This window comes from Thunnus albacares, chromosome 4, assembly GCF_914725855.1.
Source record: "Thunnus albacares chromosome 4, fThuAlb1.1, whole genome shotgun sequence".
NCBI lineage: Eukaryota > Metazoa > Chordata > Actinopteri > Scombriformes > Scombridae > Thunnus > Thunnus albacares.
The window spans coordinates 10,648,735-10,661,397 of record NC_058109.1 but is presented as its reverse complement, the minus strand read 5'-3'; the positions used below and the strand labels follow the sequence as shown (position 1 = coordinate 10,661,397).

Below are 12,663 nucleotides of genomic sequence, written 5' to 3'. Positions count from 1 at the left end.
ATATAGTTACAAAACGATGGATAGCACTAATGATCCCTTTATTAATGCAAGATGGCCCAAGGTCTTCTTGCAGAGGGAGACTTGTCTGCTGAAGCCCATTTGGCTTTAATGGACAAAGTTACTCTACCATTAACAGACAAGGTTACTCTACCATAGCAGCACTCAATGCAATGTCTGACTCTTCCTGCAATGCCCGTGGCTATCTTTTGTTTGCCAAAGAAACAAATGCATCCGTTGAGCTGGCGCACATGCAGTCGACATGTTCGCATTGTAATTAGCCTGGGGTCAAGTATTCACTAGAACTGTTGTAGCTTTCTGCTGATGAGCCTTCCAGATTGGCCTTTAGATTAACCTCATAATTCTTTGTCTTTTATACTGTATTCTTTTTCATTTTTTATCCTAATTGATTTAGTCTTATAACATATTTTGGTAACCCTATGGTGATTTGTTTTTCTGCTGCAGTGAAGAATATCATACCAGCACATGCTGGCAGGCCTGATGTTCAGCTGACTGTGGTTACTCTGCCGAGACATTGTGGGGCTAACCACAACTGATAAAATGGTAATGACAAATTATTTGTACACTGACTTATGTAGTGCAAAATCAATGCAATTATTGTAGTCTAATATGATTTACGTTATAATCACCTCATCTTTAGATATACCCAATTATCCTACAACACTATCAATGTAATATTAAGATGAATTGGACGGTGGAAATGCTGTTTTAAAATGCTTTTGCTAGGGTTAGCAGTATGCCAAGGATAATCAGTAATGAATTATCACAATATACAATAGATACAGCAAACCACACATGTTGCTTCTGGGACATGGAAGTTACAACCTTCAGTCCAAAGATTACAAGACTTACCTTTAAAGGAAATGCATACCGTATTTTATTGGACAGCAGATTGTATAGTTGACACCTTGACCCTTAAAGTGTAAAATGATTGTTCAACTGGTTTGACTGACCTTGACCATCTCCACTCTCTTCTCTACCTCTGACTACAGCAACATACTACAAAGTCACCCCACTTAAATGTATGTTTTAAATTCAGTTTGCGGAGCGTTCAGTGTTGCACTGCTCCTTTGTAGTTGCAGGTGCTGCACAGCCTGAGCCATGATTGGGCTACAGAAAGCTTGAATTCTTATCAGAGCTCATGACCCACTGGTCCATAGAGACAGCTGCTGCAACTCACAGGATTTATTGGTGGATTTTGTTTCAGAATGCTTTGTGTCCATTTTAGAAAGGATCTCCTCACAATAATTCTAATTAGATACATAAAAACATGTGATTCTATCTTGAAAATTATCTTAATTCAGCAAGCTAAGGGCTTGATGGTGTATACCAGATTTTTGGTGTTTGGTTCTCTGGTCTTTGTAGATACAGCAGATGGCAAAGTTAACCATTTGTTCCTGGTAGATTATTTTTTCTGGTTTGGACACTTAAGAAAAGGTAGTATTATGAGTAACCAAAGGTGACTAGTAGTGTGTTAAAAACAAAAACCTGTAGCGTCTTTTAGAAAGCAGTTTGAAATGAAATGATTAACATTTAAATTATTTTTCTAAGTCAGTCTCCTTGCCTCTGATGATGATAGTGAGCTAATATCTTTCATCAGTGTAATGCATGGTAATGTATGTTATATGTTTTATTCAGCAAGGCAGCACATGATCTCCCAGACACCTGGGGCTCATTGTTTAAAAAATAAACTGGTCAGTCTCCCAAAACCAGCATATTCCTTTAAATTGACTCATGAGTTTTAGTAATAACGCCTACAGTTTTCATTAATTTTATGCTAACATTCATTCCATGCAGTAGATTTTGTTTTGATCGTCAAATAGAACATCTCTCAGTATTTCTGGGGATAGGTAATGTTGCTAGGTGACACACACATTTATACAACTGCAGCTGTAACAAGACATCAACTTCAATATGGAGAGAAAAATAGGAAGGAGGTTTGCGCACAGTGTTTGTACCACAGAGCAAGAGGTGATGGTAACTGCAAGATGAATGTGTAGTTAAAAAAAAAATCACAAATGGCAGCAGACTCAGGAAGGATCTTTTATCACTGGCTTGAGAAATGTGTTTTGCGTGGCAAAGGAGAGAGAAAAAGTGACACACCATGTCACACCGTACCTCTTTTCTGTTTCTCTCATGGCTCTTTGCATGTGAACTTATACCCACAAGATGGTAAATAGTTAATCAGATGTGATTGAAGAATGAACCTTTCACCTTGGATTATGTGTGGGCTGGCTAACTGTCATTGTTTAAGCTGGCTCAATAAGTGTTACTTGGGATGTGCCTCCGATGTGCCAATCATCCTGTCAATGTGACACAGCAAACCTGCCACCTGGCTGCTGCTCTGCACAGGATTGACCTTTGCCAGTCACCAGGTCCAAAACTCATTAGGATGTACGAGAGTAGGCTATTTAATGAAGCAGTTATTTAATTTTATGTATGTGTCCTTCTAATTTCAATAAGATTATTAATACAATAGGCCTTTGTCAGTGTAGACATTGTGGCTTGCCAAACACATAGTAGTTGCTTTATTAATGTGAGTAATTACATGAAAATTAATAATGGCTGCATTCCTAGGTGGAATGCAGCCAGACCAACAGCGCAATGAGAACATTCATCCCAAAATGACAGAAAAGTGGGGGGAAATGCAGAAATGAGCGTAATACAAAAGGAGAAGCGTAATGAAGAATGTGTTCTTAGTTTAGTGAATCACAAAGATCAAAAGCACTTTTTTAATCCGGAAAGCACTTTGCGGTTCTGCCCAAAAAGTGCTGTATGAATAAAATAAGTTGTAGTGGTGGTAGTAGTAGTAGTAGTAGTAGTAGTAGTAGTAGTAGTAGTAGTAGTAGTAGTAGTAGTAGTAGTAGTAGTATCACTGATGGCGTACAGGTATATTGAATATATATTGAATATACAGGATTTGTAGCAGGATTCTCAGTCGTGATTCATTAATTAGTTTGGCCACTTTGAATGACAGAACTCCAGTCAACCACTGAAATGAATGATAGAGCAGCTTAATAACAGCTTCTATAACCTTGTTAATAACCATTAGTCCAGACTATACAGTTCATGCTTTCTTCACACGATTATGTGAATGCTAATAATTTATCTACTTCACAAGAGCACCCCAGTGCCTTCACTGCAGATGAAAAATTACTGAATATTCCTCTTTGATTTGAGACTTAATTAATCCATATCATACTGTATCATCATGTCATCTGTCAGGATGGTGGTATTTGATAATGTGTGCTCCCTGTGATAGTCAGAATATGCCAGTGTGAAATTTTTCTCTGATTCAAACTTTAGCATTTACCCCATTCATCGGATATATTCCTGTTATCTGCCATGTACATCAATGCCCTGATGGTATAAACAGACACACACACACACACACACACACACACACATACATAGCCACAGAAACATTATTCATCTTGTGTGATGAGAGCCACCAAGCATGCCATCAGTAGTGAAAGTGGCATGCTGTCAGGCAGCCTTCATCTCTCTGTCTGTTGAGTCTTCTCAATCAAGATAGATGTGCACCTTTGTGCTTTTATCATGGATATGGGAGGTTTGGGTTTGCTATTTGCATACTGAAGCAATGGGCAGGTGACATGTACCTACTGTACAAACTTGAATAAAGAAACATACCACAGATACAATTTTACATTACTATGTTTTAATAAAATATTCATGTCCCCCAGTCATTGACTTTTCCTCAAATAATGTTGTGTTGCACCCCCTATTGTTAAAAATAGTGAAGATAAATCCAGATTAAAAACATGGGCATTTATAATTGCCATGAGTTATGGAAGTCTATAGGGGACTATATTAAAATGATATCGTCAACTTGAAAATGAACATGTAATTCCACTATAGCATTATAATTTTCCACATATGTATGTGTTATTTGAGTAAAATTTAAAATGAAAATGCAATGATACAATTTGCATTTTCATTTTCACATACTCGTATAGGCGCTCTATGACCAAAATGAAAATGGAAAAACTGTTTGACATTTAATTTTCAAAGTCATATCCTGTACAGTGGACAATATTCAAATGCAGTAAGTGAAACAGTGCCCCCAGGCTATTGCATTTACATTTACATGTCACCACACTCTTTTGGTGTCAAAATGAAAATACAATCTGTCATTCCTTTCATGAAGGTGGGTCTTCAGTTAGGACGTCACTTCCTCGTTTAGTAACTTGGTTCATTAACATTTACAAGTTCTACCATTGACTGTATATGGACGACAATGAAGCCAAAAATAACCTCATTGACAGAGAGATGCTGTAAATTTATGTTATTCAGTCTGTAATGTAGCTATAATAAAAATCATGTGGCTTAACAAAATAAGATCAAATTTAATATAGACTGATCTGTTCATTTTAATACATTTATATTTATTGAAATGTGGTGACATTTGAACATATAGAGACCCAGAGGAAGCGCTGGAATTAATGTGGCAGCTACAATTGTTAGATTTCATCTGTGAGACCAACATTTATCTTTCAAAAGGAATTACATCATATATCAAAATGCTACAAAGACATTAGAGCTGCTCAGATCATTTCATCGGATCATGTTCTCCCAGAGATGATGAAAGATGTTGACCTGCCGACCATCTCAGGAGTCAGGCTGCTAGCGGCCGAGATGACTGGCCGGACTCACCCGGCCAGCGGCTCTGAAACATCTCCCAACACATTACAGCAAATTTCCAAACAGGTGTTATTTAGATAAACTGACTACATATTGGGAATCTAAATTACTACTTTCTTGCCTGAAAAATATGTAACATATTAACAATCCTAGACTGAAAATTACAACTGCCTGGCTCAAGATCACTCAGGTATCTACCAAGTCACTGAATGAGGAAGTGACGTCTTTACTGAAGACCCGCCTTGATGAGAGGACTGACAGTTACATGTTCATTTTCATTTTGACACCATAAAGGAGCGGTGACATAAATGTAAATTGGACTGGGGGCGCTGTTTCATTTATTGTATTTGAATATTGTCCACTAGACAGCAGGTTAAGTCTTTGAAAATGAAATGTCAAATGCGTTTTCATTTTCATTTTCAAATGGTTAGAAATTTTAATTGTGATTTAAATATTGCTTGCATAAATGAAAGGCCAGGTTACTTGGTTTATATTGCATTTTAGTTTTCAAATTTGAATTAATATTGTCACTGTACAGCAGGTACGACTTTGAAAATTAAATGTCAAACAGCTTTTCCATTTTCATTTTAATATGGTCATAGAACGCTCATATGGGTATATGAAAATGAAAATTTAAATTGGATTATTGCATTTTCATTTAATTTTTTACTAAAATAACACATACATACATTATGTGGAAAAATTATAATGAGGCTATTTTGTTTTGTGAATTAATTTTCATTTTCAAGTTTACATTATCAATTTAATATAGTCCCCTATAGGCTTCCATAGTTTTGCCACGTTACCATGTATTGTTTATAGGCTATTGAGCCTAATTTGCCAGTTGATTTCCTCTGTTTTCATGAGTGGAACCAAAAGAGAAATATATATTTGCGTTATGATGTTATAAATTTAAAAAAGCTTTAATTGTTACCTCAAGTTTCTTCGTGATGTTCTCTTATTCAAACATTGTTGAAATGCCTAAATTGTGCACTTGACTTTGTTGTGTCGATTTTGATGCAACATTAAATCACCCGTAAGTGCAGTGGTTGTTAATTTTTATTATTATGGCTCATTATTGTCCATTTGGGGTATTTAGGCTACTTTGGTAATTTAAATAACATAGGTCATATGATGAATGTCGTTTTATAATAACATCACACCACCCAAATATGCAAATATTTCCTTTTAATACCCATTTTCAGTGTAATTTAGAATGAATTATACTGACGGCCATGCAAAGCGATTAGTACTCTTAAAGATACTTAGATTTAAAAACGAGGACCAAAACACAGGTGATGATTAAACAAAATCATTTCAAGATTTTAGACATTCCTTTGCGAAGACAATGCTTTAATACAATTACAGAGTACATTTTTTAGTTTTAGAAATGTGGTTGCTAGGTACACGGATAAATTTTACCCATTGGCAGTTTTAGGTATATAGCACCCCTTGGCGGTTCTAGTGTTGAAACAAAAACACCTTCCAATTTAGTCTGTGTCAGAAAAATATTAATCAAGCTTCAGTATGCAACCCTGACAGACAGATAAAGAAGGTGTCACCTCAGTATAAGCAGATTTCTGACTGAACAAGCTCAGTAAGCCACTTCCTTGTAGGCAGATATTAATGCATCGTTCTTGGCTCGAAGCAGTGTTTGACATCATATTTTCATTGTGTTCCGGCTGCATTATATAAAAGACGCAACAAAGTTCACACTCTGGAGGAATGTCAGTTCTGAGAGGCTGAAGATGCTGCAGGAAAGATCTGACAGCCCCATTCAGTCATTTATATGGATTCAGCAGAGATCAGAAGGAACAATGAACAGTGTTCCTGCTATGTTACAAATAGATTTACTAACCTCAACTCCAGGTCAGCAGTCTGTTGTCATAAAAATGCAGCTCTGTTTACTCAGAGTTACTCAGATTCTCCCCAGCCGTAATAGGCAAGGTCTTGCAGTCGGGGAGAGCTGCAACATCTAATAACGGACTGTGTGCAGAAGAAAGACTACTCAGAAAATGATTAGATTTCAACCTCTCCAACTTCTGTGCCAAGATGGTAGAATGGAGGAAATATCTGAGTGCATTTGTCCTCACCAATTCTCACTCCATTCTCACCAAGAAATCAGATTGTGCTCTTGTTCTGGGTTTCTTCTTCTCCTGAGTTTAGAAATGTCGTGTGCTGCAGGTTTATGAACAGGATGCATGCACAGACGGGCTGCCAGTTCTAGCAACTGACTGTTGTGTGAGACAAAGTGTGAAGTAATATGATGAGACCAGAACCCTGGTCAGACTGGTAATTCACTCCAATCATACAGAGAAGAGAAGGGCTGAGAGGATCAGAGAAAGAGAGGTGAAGGCGGCGAGTTAAGATATGAAAGCTGAGGGTTCTTCTGCTTTATATCAATTTTCACTTTGTTCTGCCTCTTCGCTACCACGCTACCCTCCTCCTCTGTGTAGTTCTACAAATGTCTACTGCTTCACAGTCTAATCACACTCATCTCTTTGCATTCAACTTAGCTGAGGGTAAAAAAAAACTGCAGGCAAGTTATACGCAAAGGACAAAGAGATTTTGTTTGAACAGAGGAATACTCTCAGGACAGCGGCGTAACGATAGCACCATTCTCATTGTAGTAAGATTTGAATGATCCTCTTTGATGGGATGAGTCAATTGTGTTACAGACATTTTCCTGTGCTCTTATTGCTTAAATGAGAAACTCAGCTCAAGGCTAACCGTAACCTCTCTCCCCACCCCTCTCTCCCTCTCTGACTCACAGGAAACAAGATGGAAGGATTCCTCGTATCTCTGATGAAGTAGAGCCCTCACTAGAACACTCAAATTCTCCATTTCCTCTTTCAAAGGTAACGCAAGGCTTCAACCCACTGCTGTTCTCCTTCCCATTCAGGTTTTCCACTAGTGCCGTCACTGAAATAAAGAGTCTGACCAGATAAACCTTAAACTTGATGGCAAAATAATTATGTTACTCTTATATTTTCATATAATTTGATCCCACTAACAAGTATTGTATACATGGCTAAAGCCTGATAGAGCTGTGCCATAAAGCTCCATTGTTGTTCTCCATAAAAATTACAACAACCTGCTGCCGTCAATACTACACCAAACATGTGTTAATGTGCAGCTGAAAATACTACCCAACAAATATAGTTTTGTTCTTTTTAACGGACAGTAAGAAAATACTTAGATACTCAAATACATAGATGCTCCCCACTGGTTTCCTTCCTCGTCCCATCATATCCTTTAGTTGTTATATACAGGTGAAAGGTGCCTCTAATGCCCCACCCCCACCCCCGTAACACTTGGCAGGCTGTTGTGGTGCCTGACAGAGGAGTCCATGCCCTCTGTCACAGGCCTCTGAGACAAATATAGATTACAGCAGTTGTTCCTCTTTGATACATACCATAGGAGGCACATTGGTGTTATTTCTGTCTCTGCATGCCCATGCACTGGAAATACATTTCTCAAGGGATTAATAATGTGTAGTTGTAAAGAATAGACTTCCAAGTATACATCTGATTTTATTTTTCACATGTTGTTCCCATGTCTTCTTGTGAAGTGTTCACATATTTACAGTTGTACCAAATTGTAGATTAATGACTTTATGATGCTACAAGTTATATGGAGACCAGTGTGATTTCTAGTAAGGTAGCTTCTTGTTACACATGCAAAAATAGATGTGTCTGTAATGACATGTAGCTGTAATATCTATATATATCCTTATTTGCTGCACACAATAGAGTTGTTAAGGCTAAGCACATAAGAGAGCAGCTCATTATAGTTTTATTGCTGTAGAAATTGCTGGCGGTTGGAGTTTAAAAGCTCCTTATGTAATTCAACAAGTGTTTCTGAATTGAACAGAGCTGACCCACTGTGCATTCTTATGACCAATTCATATAGTGGTGCTTGGATCAGAGAGATGCAGAAAATACTGAAGATGAAATAAGTTATATTGAATTTTATATATTGCAAGATGGTCTTTTCATACATAACACACAAATGATAGCTTGTAGGTTGCAGCATAACCTTCTGTACATAGACACAGCTACAGAGAACTGTGAGAGTTTACAACCCAGTCTCAAAATGTGTAATAGCTAAGTTGGTCCACAGCGCCAAATGTATTAGTTTTACAATAACAGCTCTAAAATTGTGAGATGCCTATGTTTTTTTTGGTGTTGTTGGTTTGTTTTTTGTTTTGGCCTATTCTTGGTCTGTGTCCACGTCACATGTCAAGTTTCTGTCCACGAAAATATTCCTTTTATTCTCAGTGGAAAATGCAATATTTTAAGAGAGTTTCATCATTAAAATGCATTTTGATAATATTTCTAGTGAGAAATGTGCATTTTATTTTCTTCATTTAGTGATTGTTTATGATGCTTAGTTTGTCAGTTATTACAAAAAATCATTCAGGCTTTCTATCGTTGCTATGGTGTTTGATGCTATGGAGTTTGACATTTGTGTTTTTTAGTGAAATATCTTAACAGCTGTCATGTCATTTGCTACACACATTCATGCCCCCCGTGGGATGATTGTAATCACTTTGGTGATCCCTTTCTTTTCATATATCACCACCAGCAGGTCAGAATTTCAGTTCATCCACTTCGGTTTATGACCAATTATCTGCAAAATTAGTGACATTCCCATCTGTCTCAGTTGCAGTTGTGTTTCAGTTGTGTTTTGTGAATATGAGATGGTGAATATGGTAAATAATACACCTGCAAAGCACTGCTGTGCCTAAGTGCAGCCTCACAGAGCCACTAGCATGGCTGTAGATTCATGTACTCATTCATGTTACATTATTACCCCCAAGTCAGGGGGTAATAATGAAATACAGAAATCCTTTTTCAAACAACATCATATGTTCATCCACTCATGAGGATCCATGCACATACTTTATGTGTTTTTGTCTTAATGTTTTTATTAACCTGCATACCTTGTCAAGGTCAACAGTAATAAATGGCTACTAATGGATTCAGCAGCTTTGTGCTTTAAGTTCAAAGTTTTTGCTTTCTGAATAAAGCACTTAACGCTAATAATGCATTGTGCATGCCAATGCCCGACAGATGTGAATCAAAATGCAAGTAGTGTTTTATATTACAGACAGATAAAGCACCTCATTGTCTATACTGGTTTTTTGCTTTTTTGAAGATAGTAGGAGATCTGCTTCAGAATACAGAAAACTCAGTTGTGTAGACCCTCACCTCTGTGGCAATCAACCAGCTCATGAGGCATTGATGGGGTGGAGGCGGCCATCTGTGTGAACTCTGTTTGTGTCCCCCCCAGGCCCTGGTGGCCACAGCAAGGTCAGGCTAGTGTCTGCAGCCAGACCTGATGAATTGACCCCAATGGATTTTCTCTGGCTGAAATGATAGGCTTATGTGCCCATTGATTGACTGTCTTTGAAGTTTAGTTTTCCATTTTACTATATTGCCTTTGAGGATGCGGCTAAACCAGAGAGCATAAATGGAGGGATCTGGAGTGAGTAGGCGTAGGGATATTGCTTTGGATGCAAATCATTTGCAATTTTCCTGTGTAAAATCAAATGGGGCTCTGGTCGCGGGGAGTTAATGAAGTACTGGAGTCAGAGCTTTACTCTTCAGCTTGCAGACTGAAGAGAAAGTTCTGGACTGTATGGTTCATGGATATTATGTAATGCCCCTCAAATGTACTCTCTTACATACTGTACTCACTCAGCCATTGAGACAAGTCAGTCAGTCCATGAGTGAATCAATTGATCTGTCAGCCACTCGCTCTGCCTCTCTCATGTACTCTCACTCTCATTCTTAGGCACACACACATGCTGCAATTGCTGGTAATCAACTCAAGAAAAAGAGATGTGTAGCTCTCAACCCCTCAAGCTTTTAAAACAGTGAGGGTGTTCTCTGTAGTGGCTCCATATTTTGTCAGAGGGCGGGAGACTAAGGCTTTGTTCAGACTGCAGGCAAATCAGATTTGTTTCTCAAATCAGATCTTTAAGACAGATTGTCCGCACTGTTATTTGCAAGTGATCAGATCGGATTTGTGTGTCCAGACATCATCAACCTATCTGCATGTGTTGCTGTGGTAACGACGTAGGTGTCAGTAACTACGTACTCTGGTGACGCCACTTTCCAACGTAGAAGCATGAGAAATGGAGATCCAAGCCTCTCCCCAAAGTGCCAGCAGACAATTTATTCCAGCGTCTGTCCACAGACTGTTGCTCTCTGTGTTGTCCTCCGTACCGCTCTGATAGTAGCAACATGGATTCTGCTCAGTGCTCTGATGCAATTCCATCACTCTGGATTTCACATCATTGGAGCCACAGAAGTATTTATACAACTTTTTTTTAAATATATAGTATTGCTCCCCAAGGCATGTAAATGAACTCTGGTGTGTAAAATCCATGGAGTTGCGAAGTCTGGAAGCCCAGAGAAGACACCAAGTCAAACCTGTGATTCTTTCCACTTGTTTGTCGCTGGTCTTGGTCTTCTTTAGTACATATTGTTCTATCAGATTACACCACATAATCTAGCATGACTGTACAACAGCAGGTTGACTTTCTTAACAGCTTGAGCTCAAATGTCGCACTGATCGATACAGCTTCGTAATCAGTATGCTTTATAACTGAAGGGTGCATAGTTTGAATCTGAATAGTAATTAATATCTCTCTCACACTTTACCATCATGTAACAATTAAATGTGATTAGCAGCCAGGTATGCAATTAGTATTCAGCATTCCTCTGTAAATGTTCTCAAATCCCCGTTTGGCATTTAACTTAAGCCAGTCTAGACTTGGGTAAACAGTCAGTGATGTAATGTAACCTCAAGATGAGCCAGTGTTATAATGGCAAGACTATTTTGGTGCGGTATAATTTGTTCCTGCACTCTCCTGAAAGTTACCTCCATCCACATAAAATCCATATTTGCGTTCACTTATTATACAAACCATGTAACCTCTCCTCCTTTTGTGTACTTCCTATCGATTTTCTTCAAGGGAAATCAATGGGGACGGTTAGCTGAGTGTGTTTATCTTCTATTACAAACTGAAAAAACGCTTAACATATATGGCTAGAATCTATCTTCTTGAAAGCTTTCAGCGGTATTGTTTTAAGAAGTAGGTCAGTGTTTGTTGATATCTGATGTTGGATGTGCATCTGATGGAGAGAGCTGCACAGAAAAGGCTCTGCTTTCACAGAACGACAGCTCCCCTTTCATCCCACAGTGCTTCCCTTCTCTTTTTATCTCTGCTTTCCTACTCTGTCTCCCACTATCTCTTGTACTCTCATGTCATAGCAATGTTTAACTATGCACAGATGATTTCAGAGATGCTGAGGTTGGCTAAGTCCTCCATCCGACTGTAGCATCTACACATGCGGGGCTGCTTGACTGTCTCACATATCTTCCCCTAATGGAAGTGATAACACTTTTTTTTATGTTGTTGTTTTTTACCAAGGACATGATGCGGTGAAAACTGTCTGTTGCATCCCCATGAACACCAGAACCTCATTTATTACGTTTTCTCATCCATTTATGATTGCTGCTTGATGTTATTAAGCATTAAATTAAGAAACTATCTATGCAAGAAAAGGATTGGAAATATGTCTGAGTGCCTCCACTACAATATAGAAGCATATGAAAAACAGCTCATAATCAGTATTTTGAATCTATAAGAGCACTGCAGGTATAACCTACTTCTCAACATGTGCTGTAAAATGTATAGAAACATAAACTGTAAAATGGAAATGGAAATTTCTAGGTTTGTCCTTAATTACAGTTGAGGTAAAACAAATGCCTCCACTGACCTCTTTACATTTTTATAGCTGCCTTTATGTGTGGAACAGAAGAGAAGTGTTTCTGATGTAAAGACTTGGCAACTATGAGATAAAAAAAAAAAAAGAGGAAGAGAATCATATTGTAATTCAACAAAAAAGAGAACTGTGCAGTTTTGTGTATGTCCTCGTGAGAGTCTGTATGTCTAAGTGTGTGTGTGCA

At 38.1% G+C, this 12,663-nt stretch overlaps 1 protein-coding gene across 3 annotated transcripts in view; it reads left to right on the top strand.

Moving 5' to 3' along the window:
* The window catches only part of LOC122980436 (rap1 GTPase-activating protein 1-like), a 93,406-nt gene that overhangs the window by 56,124 nt on the left and 24,619 nt on the right, over positions 1–12,663 (top strand). For all 3 annotated transcript variants that reach the window (XM_044348460.1, XM_044348462.1, XM_044348461.1), the window contains one exon: positions 7,454–7,538. The gene's annotated coding sequence lies outside the window, so the exon portion shown is untranslated. The remainder of the gene's footprint in view (positions 1–7,453; positions 7,539–12,663) is intronic.